Source organism: Oryzias melastigma, linkage group LG21 (genome assembly GCF_002922805.2).
Source record: "Oryzias melastigma strain HK-1 linkage group LG21, ASM292280v2, whole genome shotgun sequence".
Classification (NCBI taxonomy): domain Eukaryota; kingdom Metazoa; phylum Chordata; class Actinopteri; order Beloniformes; family Adrianichthyidae; genus Oryzias; species Oryzias melastigma.
Genome location: NC_050532.1, coordinates 26,892,594 through 26,909,704, shown reverse-complemented (window position 1 = coordinate 26,909,704; position 17,111 = coordinate 26,892,594). Strand labels below are relative to the sequence as shown.

The 17,111-nt window shown below is 38.0% G+C and overlaps 1 protein-coding gene across 1 annotated transcript in view; it reads left to right on the top strand.

Moving 5' to 3' along the window:
- Positions 1 to 17,111, top strand: part of thsd7ba (thrombospondin, type I, domain containing 7Ba) — a 255,311-nt gene that overhangs the window by 52,136 nt on the left and 186,064 nt on the right. Inside the window, exon 2 of the mRNA XM_024286085.2 lies at positions 15,979 to 16,297. The gene's annotated coding sequence lies outside the window, so the exon portion shown is untranslated. The remainder of the gene's footprint in view (positions 1 to 15,978; positions 16,298 to 17,111) is intronic.

Genomic DNA, 17,111 nt, shown 5'->3' with positions numbered 1-17,111 from the left:
CGATGCTGGCTCTCTAATCCATGAAAGTCTCTTGCTTTTCCTCTATTGTCCCGAGTCCGTATCTCTTGGCACAAGAATGAGGGCTCCTTGAAGCACAAAGCACCAGCATGCTTCCATTTCCCTCTAAAAATGTAAATGTGAAGGTTTGATGCGTGACGCCGAGGCTCTGCCCATCCACGGAAACATTTTTAAAGGTTGTGTTTTTGTTAACACATGGCAGATATCTGTTAATTAGTTCCTTAAGATTTAACGATGAGAGAATAGGTGAGGATGTATTTGTGTTCACGCTCAGGGTACGATTACTGTCAAAATGAAACACATAGACAAACTTGTGTTCTCTTAAGTTTTGACAGTTTGCAGTACAGCACTCTTTCAGCTGTCCTTGGTCAATGGAGAGTTGTGCGTTTTTACTAAGTCGTCTTCAATCTCTTTGCGCACTTGTCCATAATTTGCAGGTATATTCTTTTGTTGGGTAAAATAGAGATGGAATGGTATCGTAAGTCGTGGCTCAACTGCTCATTAAATGACAAAACCTCTCATTATCCACCACTGGAAAAGGTTACAGACTTTAGAAATAAACACTGTGATGGTGTCAGATATTTTCTTGTGTTTTTCCGAGGTAACACTATACATCTGTTGAAATATATCTGCAATGTTTTGATTGTGTTACCTGCCTAGTTGCTCAACTTTTATACAGTGACGTGGCTGTGTGGTTACGCCAAGACGGGCAGTCATGTTGGACGTGTTTCCCACATTGTATCATATAGAGATGAGGCAAATCTTGCAGACAGTGGACTTCTTCGTTACACATTCTACTCCCTGGTCATCATATTTGACAGCAAATCCAAATGTCCTCAAATGTTGGTGGCACGCTTCAAACTAAGGCTGCCACGGTTAACTAATCGGCAATTAAAATAGTCGGCGACTACTTTAATAGTCGATTAGTTGTTACTTTATATTATAAGGAGTCGGAGTGTGATAAAGTTGAAAGTTATAGTGGCATTCTGCTAGCTTTTTGGACTATTTTGGCATTTATTATTTTTTAGGGTATTTTGTAGTTTAGCTCATATTTCAGCTACATGATAGCTATTTTGGTTAACTTTAGCCTTTTAAAAACTTTTTTTAGGCTGTTTTGGAATTTAGCTAATATTTCAGCTAGATTCTAGCTGTTTTTGCTAACAAAGTCGTTTTTCATTTTTTTAGACTAATTTGGCATTTAACTAAAATGTTAGGTGGCTATTAGCTTCAGCTAATGATTTCAGCTATCAACTTCAGCGTTTTAAGCTATCAATTACAGCATCTTCAGCTATTATGACTAGCATCTTCAGCAGCCAAATTCAGCTTACCGCATTCGCAAAAGAACTATCCCAGGTAATGCTACATATCTCATTTTAGTTAGTTAAAAGCTAATTATGTGTGTTTTACATCCACTTTTTGCATGACCCAATTAGTCGATTAATTGGAAAAGTATTCAGTGATAAGTTGACTATTAAAATAATTGTTTGTGGCAGCACTACTCCAAATATTAGCCTGTCAGCCACAGTACTACTGCACTTACCTGTGGTAGTTATGGTTGTCTCGGTTATTTTTAGCATTTAGTTATGCATTTAGCATGGTAGTTTCTAGCAGGGAGGGGGAGAGTGGCAGCAAACAGGCTCAGCAACGAAGACATAAATTAGCAGACGAACGCTAGAAGCTCACAGTAGCAGGTTACTGAATAAATACAATGAAAAATGTATCGAAACGTGGAACGTGTATCAAACGGTTCGGTTCTATAACAAATATTGTTGTATCCCCAATCGCAACAAATCATCACCAACCTTCATGTCACAGCAGTGGTTTCATAAACAGGAAACAGTGTGTTTAATGAGCAATAACACAACATCATCCATCCATCCATCCATCTTCTTCCACTCATCTAGGACCGGGTCACAGAAACAGAAGTCTAAGCAAAGATCTCCAGACTTACCTCTCCCTGGTCACTTCCTCCAGCTCCTCTGGGGGGACCCCGAGGCGTTTCCAGGCCAGCCGTAGTCTCTAATACAATAAAACAAATACAGCACATTTAGGGCTGTGTAGATAAAACTAAAAGTAATCTTGCCTTATGTTAGGAAGAAATTTCAGAAAAGAAAGAAAATTTGGTATTTCCATCCTAGTGACGTGACTTTTTCTTTTTTTAATCGGTGCTGTGGTTGGCTGCCAGTTACTTTCGCTCCAAGTTAAGTTTCCTGCTTTTGTTTCATTATCTTCTTATCAACATTTTTTACAAACATGAAGGTTTTTTTATACCTAATGTGTTTTTTGGCATGTCTGCTCCTCCTTTTTGGACTATTTTCAACGACTTCTTGGTCTGATACGGAGGGCATCTAGTTTACGTAATCACATGTCACCTGGCAACAACAAAACGCCGCTGGAATAGCGGCAGAGAAGGTGGTTTTTATTATCTTTATTTTTATCAATACAGTTGTGATAAAAAAATAATTTCCCCACTTTGGCATCAATGAAGTTAAATTCTATTCTATTCTAGTTAAATAAATGAGCCTCACAGTAAACATAGATCATGGCTTGATGGCGTCTACACGCCTGTAACCCCATGACGCTTCTTTGATGGGAATTTTGTATTCAAGACAAAGAAATGAAGATCAATTGTATTCACTACAGACATGTTAAATGTACAAAATAAATGTATTCATATTTTTTCACAAAGTTTTGCACAACTTTGTGTATATGTTTCATTTTGACAGCTATCTTACCCCATACAGGGGCCACAAAACATTAAATTACTCCATGAAACAAAAAAACAAAAGCGGAGAAAGTGGCCTCTCATGTGCTGAAACCCCCCGGCCTTTGGGAGGATGATGCACAGTCATGTCGTCTTTTGTTAATAAAAGCAAAAGCTCATCATACAGCAGTTGTCTCATTATTTCTCCACTGTAGATAACGCACTGAGAGTTGGAGGCATAATTGTGTTTGTCTGAAACTGAGGGTTGGTGCAGAAAGGTCAGCAAACGATGTGAACACAATGCTCTGACATTTAGAACTGAGGGAGTCTCAAAGGTAATGATAACCCAGCAGAAGAAAACTGAAGGACAGTTATAAAGTCCACAAAGATAATTACTCTGTTGTTGGATAAATTATTGTTGGGGGGGAATAAACGTCAGCCGAATAACTGCTGGAAAGCAAACACACAGAGGAAGGGAGTCACGGCAACAGTTTGATTCCTGAGTGAAAACAATCACAACAGTGGATTCTGGGTGGAGAGGAGCCAAGTCCATCATCCATCATCACTTCTGCTTTTGATTGGTCAGGGCTGAGAAATTAATTCATTATTTATTCCTAGCAATGCTACCATCGCAGAAAAAGAGCTCCGCCCCATTACAAACTTTTAGCTCCGCCCCATCACAAATTATAGGCTCGGCACAGTCGCAAATTATTAGCTCTACCATTGTCACAGATTCTTGGCTCCGCCCCGTCACAAAATTATTGGTTCCACCCTGTAACATAGTTTTAGCTCTACCTCCATCGCAAATTAGTTGCTCCACCCATCAGATGTTTTTAGCTCCACCCATGTCACACATTTTTAGTCCCGCCTCATCACAAACTATTGGCTCCACTCTAATCACATGTTTATAGCCACGCAGACCTTCAAAAAGTATCAGCTCTGGCCCGGCCGCAGTTATTGTCTCAACGCCGGCACATATTTTTAGCTCCTCTCTGTCTTAAATTCTTAGCTCCGCCCCATAACAAATTATTGTCTCCGTCCCATCACATATTTTTAGCTCCACCTCGTAACAATTTAGTTGCTCCACCTCATCATATATTTGTAGCTCCGCCCCGTCGCAAAATCCGGTGCAGAAGTGGAACTTTTGAAACGGTTCCAACCAGATCTTCAAAAAAATAAATAAATAAAAAGATTCCAGAAATTTCTGTGACAAAGCAGCCTAACAAGGTGAATGAAATGTGTCTAAAAATCCTTATATCCTTCTTTGTGACTCTGCGATGCATCTCTGAATTTCAGAGTTTCACCGCTCATCGACATGACGACGGTTTATATTTGGAGCATTGTTCGTCTCTCTGATCCATCAGATCGCAGAGTTACAACCTTTTGCTGTGAAATTCAGACAAACTTTCACTCACTTTGCCTTTTGCATTTTGACTGAAGCCCCACCCACCCTCATGGCCACATGAGCCCGCCCACAATCGCTTGAGATGTCAAATGATTGGCTAGAATTTTACGAAGTGATTGATATGTCTGAAATGAAGCACTAAAATCTACGTTTTTATACCGTTCTGGTGTATTTCTTGGTTCTGGTACTCGTCCCTGACGGTTGTTGGAGCCTATCTCAGCTGTTTCGAGAACACCCTGGTCTGCATCCCACAGAGGAAGAAAAGAGCAATAAAAAAACAGAAAAACACAATTAGTGAAACAATTCTTTTTTAACTCGGATTCACACTTTTGAACTTGAACCCGGAGACTCACAGATCACCAGTCTGACGTTCCCTCTGGTCTCCGGTTGATTCTAAACTCACTGATGTTTAACTCCTAATGGTTTCGCTCAATTTCCTAATGTAAAAACATTTTTTTTAATCTCTCTGAACCATCAGGTCCTCTGAGAGGCTGCAGTGAGGCGTTGAACCGTTTCCATCATGATGGAAGCTTCTGGGAATGTTTTTAGGAATAAAGTTTAGAGACATGTTATTATTATAGATACAGTATTTCTGTGTACAAGATTTATTATTTCACATCTCATTAATTTTGTTCAGTCATTTTCTCTACAAACTTTAGCATATTTATAAGATTTTTTTAGGGCTCTTGTGGTTGAGGCAATTCCATGCCCGGGGTTGCATGGTACCCTACAGATGGGAAAAAAAAAATGCAATTTCCAAACAATTTTATGTAAGTAAAACAGACAAACTTCATCTTTGAGCCTGTCTTTCCTCCTCTTCATTCTTTGTTTTCCCTTTATGCTGTCCCTGAGGGCTTGTTTTTCCATTCTTAAAGTTTTAAAGAAGCACCAACAGCGGCACGCCCTTCTCCTCCCCCCAGACGTCAGGAAGGGAGGGGCCCTGCACTGCAGAGTTATTGATTATATCAAACTTTTGAGTTATTTATTTATGTTTTTTAATTATTACTTTTTTATTTTTTACATTAAATGAGTGATGTGTCAAACTGAAAAAAAAAATTATATAATCATTGTACTTTGGTGCCCCCTCCAGCAGATGATGTCCTAGGCGGCCGCCTAGTTCGCCTATAACCACAGGACAATTCATTTTTTGAATTTACGCCAATCCAGACATGATATGTTTTTGTGTTTTTTTTTATTTGTTTTTTTTTATTTTATTTTTATTTATTCCATTGTTTTCAGATTCGATTCTTTTTATTCCATAGTTATTCTACTGTTGGGCTATATGGGACTTTCCCATTAATACTTAATTAATCAAACAATGCACTTTATATAATGGACACATTTTTTCATTTGTGTATTTTTTATTTGAATTATCATTCTACATTTGGAAGAAATGCTAACAAGGAATCACATCTGAATCATCAAACGTATCTCAAATATCAAATGTCTTCCATACTTCTAGGAATTGAATCTCCTCTGGTTTAATCCTAACACTAAACTGGATAATCCATAAGAGAAAATCTGTGTAATTTATAAATAGTTTGATTCAAAGTTGAATCAAAATCTCTACATTTTTCTCCATGTTCAGAATTATTGTTTGTGCTTTACCTTTAACCATTAGTAAGGAAATGAGCCAAATAGTTCAGAGAAATAAAAAACATCCAAATAAGGAACAATTTCATATTTTTATATATTTTTATTCCAAGTTTTTCATTTGTAAATTTGTAAACATTTTGCTTTTATCTTAGTTTAGTCACACAGCTCATATGAATTCCAGTTATCTCATTAAAAATGACCGTTTTCTATTTACGCTTCCTGCCTCCTTCAGAATAAAAGTCTCCATTCTGCCTCCTGAAACATTTTGATTCCTTTTACAGCACCTGAGTTTCCAGAAGAAAAGAGCAGACATGTCATCATCACTTATCAGCAGAACCAGAGCTTTAATTTCACCCATGATTTCCTTTTTTGCACATTTTCCCTGAATAATTGTCTTCATCCATGTCTGGCCATCTTCTTCAGGCTAAGCGAGCATCAGCTCCTCCTCCTCCATCCCACCCACCCATACATCAGTGCACACGCCCCCCCAGTGCATAAACAGGTGTTTTCTAGAGGGACACTCGTGGCTCGAGGGTCCAGGTGTCCCTGCTGCACCTGCTGACCATTTCTATCAAAATGAATCCCGACGGCGTTGTGTAATTCCTCTTGGTCACACCGAAGCCCCCCCATCCCACCGCCGGCCCACGACTCCCTTTGGATCCGCAGCAGTTGGGCCTCAGTCACGCTCACCTGCACGCTCCAGCCCTGTGGGACTGGAAGAGGGGGAGACGGAGATTTAGGGATTACAGCCAGTGTTGCGTTAATTATAAGATTTCTTTAATAAGGGGGAGGAAGGGATGCCAGGTGGAACAGCTGCACCCAACAAATCCGATTATTCACAACCGGCTTACTTTGTCTGCTTCCCCGTTTACCTCTCTGCCTTTTGTGCTATAGATTTCTAGCAAATCTGTTTTACCTGAAACTTCCAACAGATTCCAGGATTTCTCTACGATTGTTTCTTGCTCATTTGGAGTTCTTTGTTTTTCATCGTTGCTAAAATATTTATGGTGTGAAAAAATATTCAGTGAGAATTGTGTGGTTAACAAGAAATGAATCTGTCATTCTGTTTCTAGCAGTGTCTCATTGAATCTGCCTTTCACTCTCCGTCCGATCCATCATTTTTCCCTTCGACTACCTAAATGAAGCATAAATATCTGTATCACCTTTTCTTGAAATGGCATCATTGTCTTTGAATGCGTTTCATGTTCTGTATTTTCTAAAAATTGCCGTCCCTCTAGAAAGATTTTGATTTTGAGCAGAGGGTTTATTGAGTTGAATCCAGGAATTTCTAGATAATTGTTGGAGTGAAAATCTCTGTTTAAGGATCTTTGATACAGTCAGGATGCCCTCTAGCACTTGTTGCATTGTTTTTATTCTTTACAAACAGTATTTATGTTATAATTCTGGAAACTGAAACGCCCTCCAGGAGAGGCACAGCAATTGTTGAAGTTTCTCTGTTTGAGAATCCATATAACTTATTAACAATCTTATTATTTCACTAATACATTTACATTATAGGAACTGTGTCAGATTAACCCTTTATGATCATTTGTATCATTTTCGACACACATTTCTTAGACCCTTTTGTCAGTAGAGGGACATAAACTCAGTCCATGATTTCTTTCCTGTAGTTCATCATCATTCCACTAGAGGCAGTAGAAGCCGCTTTTTGGCCCATGAAATCTTTTGGCGGGAAAAAGTTTAGCTAATTTTCATTGTGAGAATAACCCATTAATTGTTCTTTTTTTTTGTTTTGTTTTAAATGACTGCTCTCTATTGAAAGAATAAAAAATAGGTGATAATTAATTATTTATAATCCAGTTACAAAATGTAAAAAATGTGTGGATAACATTTGAGACAATTAATTATTGAGGGAAATTTTTTTTGTGTGTTTCCTGAACAACAATGTCAATATTTGTGCTTCTTAAGCTAACATTTTTTTTTTGTGGATTTCATCAAAGAGCTTGAAAAACACTTTAATAAAAAGAATCCATCAGTTCTTAAATGTAGTTGGCTTTACAGGGTTATGAATATATTAAAAACATGTAGACTATAAATGTATTTCTAAACAAATGTGTCTAAATGTGTAAACTCAAAATTGAATTGAATTTAATTGACATGTTAAAAAGAATAATAATAATGATGGAATTGAATCGATTCTGGAAATCATTATCGATACCCAGTCCTATAATTCTCCAAAAAAGGTAAAAGTTGACTCTCTCAGCTCCCAACAGAGATAAAGATTTCTTGAATTCACTCAAAAAAGCTTCAAAAAATGAAAACCAAATCCTCCCAAAGATCTGACTAAACCCAATTCCCCGCTCCTTTCGGGTTCGATAAATAAGATGCAGCTGGATGGTATCTTTTAAGCGATTTTTCTGTGGCTGGTCTGCATGGAAGCGTCTTATTTAAAATTCTCCCTGCTGCTATCAATGTTGTGACCCTGTCAGCTTGCTTAACTAACCATACAGCTGCACCTGCAGCACGCGGCGGCGGGGCGGAGGAGCCGCGGCTCGCTCTGTTCCGAGCCGGCGTGATAAACGTCCAGCTGATTGAGTTGACAACCCCGGCTTCGGGAGCAGCTGCTTTGGGCAGGCCGGCTGTTTGAGGAGGTGGGAGTGTGGAGATACCGGCTATCTCGGTCAGATACGGCCACACACAGCATCTCAACAGTCTGGGAAATGATTTTTTGAACCGCATTTGGAAAAAAGGAAACTACCTTTTTGGATGTTTGATTGTCGGTAAAGCAACTGAGTTCCACATTAGTCCTCGTAGGAAAGAGTTTTTTTTTTAAGGCTCATCCAGGTATTACTGAAGGACACATCTCAGCACTGGAAAAGCCTCTGGAATGACTTCATTTTTAATTTTCTCTGGTTTTTGATTGTTTTAACCTTGGATCATGTGAGCTGAGCCCATTTGGAACAATTCTTGATTAACTTTTGGTTGCTTTAGAGGAAATTTTACATTCTGGTTGTTGGAATGTAAAATTTGAGCTCAGAAATTCACCAAAGTCTGATAAATATTCAGGAGAAACAATAGAATTTGTGACAATAATCATAATCAGTAGGTGCTCTTTTTTTTGTTTTAGTTTTTGACCTTTTCTATACACGTTTTAAATTTAATCCACTTTTGCTTAAAACAAAACTCAATTTTAAAACTTTACAAAAATCATATTGTAAATAAGGATCTAAAATATGTTTTAATATATATTTTTTAACACAATTTATTTTGAAAAGATTAGCAAAATTACTTAATTGGCTCAATTTTAGCCCCACAATCTGCTTTACTATACACACTTTTTGATTTAACGTCACTTTTATATATTTTGTTGTTGCTACAGTTCAGTTCTGACAATTTAAACAACAAATTAAATGACAATTTTATTTAGAAATCACTCAGATTTTCTGACAAAACCACATTTTTTGATTGTCCACTTTTCAAGTATTTTTTTAAATAATTACACAGATTGCATTTTAATAGAGCTTTTATATAACTGCTGTTTCTCCTTGTAGCAGTGCTTGCTATCTTAAGTGTTAGAGTGAATGTAAATGTTTACATTTCTTTTTTTCTGCTGATATTGCTGTTACAGAAGTTATGAACCTTGATTGTCAGTCTCTCTGGATAAAATCATTTGCTTAATGATTTAATGTAAATGTGTCTTCCAGACGAATATCTGATTTATATTACTCTACAGAGGCGCACGTAAAGTTTCTCTGTAACAAATGTCCTCAAAACAAAATATAGATTATAAGATGTTTTTATAATTAAATATTCAAATTAGCTATAAATACTCACATTTAAGTATATTGCTCCATTGATTTAAAATATTTTATCTTAAAACTAGCGTGTTTCGCTGAAAAAAAAGTTTTATAACGTTTAAGTTTGGACTTATTGATATACAAACAAACAGAACCTGTTTTAAGCAGCATAATGGCCCAATTATCTTTATTTTTAGACTATAATCATCTTAAAATAAGACTAGAATTGGACTATTTGAGAATAAAATGTCTCAAAAATGTCACGTAAATTATGAGTTGACTAAAACTTTGTTTTTCCTCTAAATCAAACAAGAACTCTCATTATTCACACATAAAACATCATTTTTAAAATATTATCTTGACAAAGAAAATTAGATATTTATCAAGTGAAATTGACTATTTAAACTAAGTTCTTCTTGAGATTTAGTGTTTTTGTCATTTGATTTATCAGCTACACCTCAATCTCCTCTGAAAAATAAATAAATCTTCAGACTTCAGTGAATTAAAGGAACTCCATGACTTGTTGCAGCCATTGACACGCTCTGTCTTTGTGCCAGAATTTACTTGTGTAATTGGATCGCAGCGACAGGCCAGACAACACGTCGTCATAAATCAGAGATCTGGGAGACGTGTCCGTACGGGCGGAGCTCTGAGGCGGCGGTCAGAGACGAGGAGGCGACGCTGTCACAGCTGTCACTCGGAGGAGGACGAGGATGTCAGCGGCTCTTCATATCAGAGCGAGAAGTTAAAAAATAATAATTTTAGTCATTTAGATTTAGACATGACACATTTATGTTTTTAGAAACGATTTAATTGATTATTCAATCCAAAGTGCTGGCAAGACAAAGAAATAGGCGGAGCCTGGCAACATTTTTAAGATAATAAAATCCAGTTTTTGTTATATTTTTAATTTGAGGAATAAAATTAATCTCAGGTTCCTCACACACTGAGAATCTTAGATTTTTTTAGTTAAAACAATCTCTCTTGTCTTCAGAACTGATGACCAAAACCTTGTTCTGACGTTCTCTAACATTTACATTACAATTTAAAAGAACTCTTCGTCATCAATGTAGAGTTGTATGTCATCGGCATAGCTGTGAGAGCAAACGCCATCCCTCCCAAGTGGGGGGTGTATGTGGATTAAAAAGTAGTGGGCCTAAAATTGAGCCTTGGGGAACCCCACAATTGATTTCAAAGACCTTGGAAGTATCTAAACTGACATAACATCTATGATCTGTGAGATAATGATAAAACCACTTCAGAACAGACCAGAGAGGCCCCAAGCTCTCAGTCTGTTACGAAAATACTGTGATACGTATCAAATGCCGCGGTTAGATCCGATAGTACCAGGACTGAGAGTTTCATGTGTTTGGAGTTTAGACATGACGACTATCAATATTTCTTCTCCAATTACAGTTTAATAAAATGCCAGTAGATGCTATTTTCGGTCTCTTGGTGAAGTTGAATTTCACCAAGGCAAAATGAAACCATGTCTGCATAGAGAAAGAGGTTTAGAGGTTTTCTAAATGCCAGGATCTCTTTTGCCCGAGTTCCTATGAATTCGTCTTCTCTCATCAACCCTGTAGAATTTGAAACGAGATCAAAGGAAGAGCCAAGCAAGAAGCGATAGAGGGGGGTTTTCTTTGGTTCTGAATGAGGGCCGGGGACCAAATTATGATAACGCTGCCCCCAAGAATCATTAGAGCTGTAGAAAATAAAGAAAACTCGCACAATTTGTCAAAGAGGGACATTTATAAAACCTGAAATGTAGTTTTTCAACATGGGCAAATACTGGCGTAACATGTGACATCAATGTCATTTAGTTTTCTGCAGTTTTCACACATTAGTCCTTTTACACATGCTGATGTACCATAACTCCTCAACTGTTTGAGTGACCAATACATTTTTAACTTAATTCTCAAAACTTGAATAATTACCACATATGATTATTGTTTAATGACAAAGCCACACCTAGGCAAGACTGAAACCAGGGACCTTTGAGTTTGAAGGCACAAGGGCTAACCACTGCACCAACCTGTGCTTGTAAAGGCAATAGGTTTTGAAAACCTCACCTCCATTGTTAAAGTCCCCCTATGACTATTTCTTTAAATTTTACAAAAACATTCCTAGTAGTGTTTTAATGATGATTATGAAGTTTGCAACCAAATTCCCAAAACCTCAATGTCTTAAAATGACATTTTTCATGTTGATCTGAAGCCTCTGTTTACAAAAATCTCTTCTGAGGAGGCGGGGCTCTCAAAGCCACGCCCCTGACCCCCCCTGTCTGATTATGATAGCTCTGTGTCTCACTAGCGTAAATCTTCACCGCTGCTAAAAATGTCCATCAATATGGGTAATGTCCAGCCGTATGGTTCTGATCCGGATGTCAGCTTTTTTTAAATTTTTACTCAAAGACATAAAAAATGAAAACCATTAATATACGTATAGCCTAATCATTGGGATTTGGCGCCCCCTACGTCCAGGGCCAGCCCTGGGTACGTTTCATTTTCAGGTGACACCTGTGCTCACCTTAAGATGAAGCTACATCACCCTACAACCCTCCACGGACCTGGACCACTCAAAAACCCCACAGCACCTGAAGTGGTACATGCAACTGAGGCATTACTGAAGTGGGCGGGACTAATGAAACTGATAACCCAGCAAATTTAGCAAACCTTTCATTGATGAAGGAACGCTAAAGTTGTTCCACATGTGCAGCAGTGTGTAGCGTGTACGATTGGTCTAGTTTTGTTCACTCTAAAGCCGAAGTCACGTTTAACTAAAACCTCCAGCAGAAGCTCCGACTGTATAAGCCTCAGAGTGAGCGAGGAGAGTGCAGCTCATTCAGAGCTGAACACTTTTAATTTAGCTCATTATTGTGTTGATAAAGCAGGTCTGGCTTCAGCGCTGGTTATTCTTCTGCGTTTAGCCTTGGTTAATGTCATTAAAACAATGGCCACTCATGTCACCTCATCCTTCTTTTATGAGCAGAGCTGTAACGGAGAAGAACAGCAAATTTACGCTTGGAATGAACTCATTCTTCATCGTATCAGTTTTAAATTCTCAGCTGGAGAAAGAAAAGTGCTGCTGCAGACAGAAAGTCAATGTGAGCAACAATAGGAAATGTCCCCGAAAGCCTTAAGGAAGGAAAACTGGAGTAATTGGGATCTGTGAAGTTTGGGCCATGAGGAGGTGAGGACGGGGGCCAGGCGGCTCCGAGACGAGGAGCATATAAGGGGACGGGGCACAAAGGCGGGGGTTTAATGGGTTTAGTTGGCGGCAGATGTGGTCTCACACCAGTCTTTGCCAGAGGGTTGACAGGTAATCTCAGCGTGTTGTAGGAAACTCTCTGATGTTTCTGTCACAATGTGACTCGAGAAATAAAAATCAAATCACTGTTTGCAGAGTTAGGTAGGAATTCACAAATGACACCTGAGGCCTTGGTGATAAAACTCTCACGTTTTGTCTCTCTTGGAAACACGATAGTTCTGGTTCTGAAGCTTTTCCCATCTTCTTTTGATCTATTTTTAAAGCGTTCCCAGTCGGTTTTTTAACCATAGATATCTAAAGGTCATTTTCTAAGATATAATTTAAAATGTGTGCTTGACCTGTTAGGAGTCGGCGCTCTGTCTCCCCCTCTGGTCACCAACGGGAGCCATCTCCAGAGTGAATGTGTAGAGGCTTGGAAAATAGTAAAAATAAATTGGGAAATAGTAAAAGTAAAAACAGACACCCCTTAAATTTTTTTTATTTTAATTTATTTACTTTCATTGTTATTTAAAGAGTTCCAACTCTTTTGAGTTACTGTAATTCCCAAACTGTCCACTAGGTGGCAGCGCAGCGCGCAGTAGAACAGAGGCGCACCAGAGGAAGAATAAATCCTCTTGATAGAATTCTAAATAAAACGTGTGCTGCCTCTCTGTTCCAACTAACAGGTTAGTAAACACTAAATGTTAAAAGTAATGAGCAAACATTATGCCTTAAGGTCCCAAAGACAACAGGGGTTAATGTAGTTCGAGTTGAAACGTTTGTTTTTAGGAATTTTGTATTGTGTGTTGTAAAGTGTTAAAGCTAACTCGCTAATGCTAGCGGTCACGTTTTGGGGGATAGAATATGCTAGAAGCTAGTTTTAAACAGGATAAATGTGCAGGGAACTTTTATATATTTCTGTTGAATTCTTTATGAAACGTTTTCATCCACGATAACATTAACTGGGGTTTTATGTACCTGAATGTACATATTTTCTTTTTGGTTTAATACCAAATACCATTCTTTTTGGTTTAATACCAAATACCAGTAATTATATCAAGTAATTGTATTTAAATACATGGCAGTTTAAGAGACTGAAGGAACAGTGCCAGTCAACTTTTTGGCTATAATTCATGTACATTTTTATTTAATTATTTTTGTTAAAATAATTATAAATAAATATATTTTTCAAATTAAGAAAGAGAAAACAGATCTGAGATTTTTATTTTGGTTAAAATACAGAGTTTTAAAATTATTCTATACAAACATTGTATTAATTTAGTCTCGTGTACATTGAGAACACATTTAAGTGCAATAAGCATGACCGCATGTTGTTTACTGAAGCAGAGAAAAGACTACTTGAAGGACTGATTATTATTTAGAAGTTATAGGATAATTTATTTATTTGATGTCATGTCATGGTTATGTGGATTTTGGAATATGTTAATATTGTGACTGAAGAATAAATCCTCTTGATAAAATGCTACAAGCATATAAAAACGTGTGCTGCCTCTCCACATGTCCTCTGAGCCTCTACTTAGCAACAAATGCACTACATCTCCCAGCAGCCCCAGTGCACAGTTCCTGGATTCTACAACACGACGTTCAGACATCATCAGAATCAGAAGCAACTTTATTGCCAAGTAGGATTTTACACATACGAGGAATTTGTCTTGGTGTGATGGTGTCTACATCAATAAATAAAAACACAATTAAGTAAGAAAAGGAAATATTACAGCATAAATATATATACACAATTTGTAAATGTAGTAAAAAGCATGACATTAAATAACAGAATGGCAATCATTAGCCTGAATCGGGAATCCAAAAATAGAAAGTCACATCCTCCCCTCCCCCATTTCAGTCAAAAAATACTTTTTTTTTTTTTTTTTTGGTGAAAAAACCCAAATTTATCTGGTGACTCTAACAGTTACAGGGTTTTCTGTTTTAAACTATAAAACTCAAGATTTCTCTGTCAAAGCCTGCTATGCTCTGACCCTTACCAAATCCAGGCCTCGAGGGCCAGTGTTCTGCATGTTTTCCAACCAGCCGGCCACTGAGGCTTCTTAATGGCCAAACACACCTGATCCAGGTAATCGGCAGCAGATAAATCAAATCAAAATCAAATCAATCTTTATTTATATAGCACTTTTCATATAAAAGAATAACAAATAGTGCTTTACAAGAAAAAAGAAAAAAAAGCAGGGCTTCTGGAAACCAGAAGGATGCCGGCGGTTGAGGCTCGGAATTTGACACCTCGGCCTTACGTGATCAACGTGGATCAGCTGATCAGCAGAGAAAAGCGGCCTTACGCCCGTATACAACACTTAATACAACACCCGTATGCAGCACATTACTAATATAAAGTATTGCATACCGGTGGACAGCCGCTTTTATCTCTGCGACACAATACGCTGATTCACGTTGATCTCGTTTGGGGTTGAACGGTGGTCAAAGGAACGTAAACACTGGAGCTAAACCTCTGGTGTCATTTTTTTACAAATGTGAACACTTCTGTTTATATCCCTGATTGTAAAGGTAAAACATGTCCATCAGAAGAATCACTCGGCTGAAATCTGTTCAGTTTTGATGGACAGGAAAGTTCAAAGAAAATAAAAAAGGTGCTAAAATCTTGTAGAATTTCCGTTTCTGGCTAATGATGCCTGGGCGCCATCTTGTCTGCAGCCAGGTGCCCTTCCTCACAACCCAACCGAACATTAGGGGTGCAGCAAAAATGGCGAGCAATATTTAAGCTATCCAGCCGAACAGTTCAGATCCACATTCCAGCTCAGACGACGGAAACAAAGACGTTCATGGATCTATTTTTCTGGATGCATCAGAATGAGGCAGAACTGGAGCTGGTGGTCCGTCCGGCATATTTTCTACCTTACAAATATGATGTTCTTCAAATAGCATTTTTTTCAGCTCCAGAGTTTACTAAATGAATACTCAGAAATGCAATTTTAAGCTTAATTTTCTTAATTTAAGTCCTCCATCGTGAGAAAAATGCTACAAGAGGAAGTTAAAAATCCATTTTCATCGGAGTGGGTCTTTAAAGACGAAGAGAGCAGATTGTAAATCCTCCTGGGCTGGAATGTGCTGATATAGTGAAAATAAAGGACTGTGAATCCAGGTCACTTCATAAAACCTTGTTCTATTTACCTATGTATATGTGCAGCTCTGTAGCATTTAAATATGTGTGTATGTATCATAGTTGATCTGTTTCTCTGTGTTTCTGCCCTCCACAGAGCCGCCCCGTTTGCTCAGGCTGATGAAAGCGGACCCGGCGGGTCTTTCAGTGAGTGTCTGACAGAAGCAGAACCGCAGAGAGGTGCCTGGTGCTACCAGAGGTGTGACAGAGTCCCAGCCCACCGTACATTGATTCACACAGGATTAAGCTACTGCAGAATGCTGCAGGCGGAAGGCTGGGCGCAGGTGATTTACCGTCACTGTCAGACTTAACATCACCGGACACCTCTGCCCTGCTCCCGTCTGCTGTGGAGGGACTCCGCAAAACCATCTGCCACTGCACCACCCAAAGGCATGACTCACCCTCATCTCACACAGGTAGTGTTTATTAAAAACCATTCAGTGATGGAAAGATTGTATTAAAAAGGGATTGTTGTTTTTTTATGAGAGCAAAATGTTTTTTTTCTGTTTGGTTAAACCAGGGGTGTCAAACATATCACACAAGGGGCTGAATCCAAAACACACCTTAGATCAGACAGGATAAACATTTACTGAACACTCTGAAACTACATTTTTAAAACTGTAACCTTTTAACATAATTATGAACTAGATATATAGCATTACCTGTGATAATGTTAGTGTGAATGCTGGAAGCTGAATTTGGCTGAAGATGCTGAAGCTGATAGCCATCTAAAATATTAGCTAAATGCCAAATTAGCCTGAAAAAAAAATAGGTTAGCCAAAGCCGCTAGCATGTAGCTGAAAAAATAGCTAAACTTGAAACTATCTTAAAAAACTGAAAAAAGCCTAAATTAACCAAAACAACTTGCGTCTAAATATTAACCTAACTCCAAAACAGCTTAAAAAACTTCAACAGAAAAGCCCAAATTAGCCAAAGCAGCCACCCGTACCTGAAATATTAGCTATACTCCAAAACAGCCTTAAAAAAAAACAAAAGAAAAAAACAACTAAATTACCCAAAACAGCTAGCACTTAGCTTGAATATTAGCTAAACTCTGAAATGGACTAAGAAAAACCAAAAAAAAGCTCAAATTAATCAAAACAGCTAGCATATAGTTGAAATGTTAGCTAAACTCCAAAATAGCCTAAAAGATCACAGTAAATGTCAAAACAGTCCAAAAAGCTGCAGAATGCCAATTTTTAAACTTTAAAACCGTAACTTTTTAACATA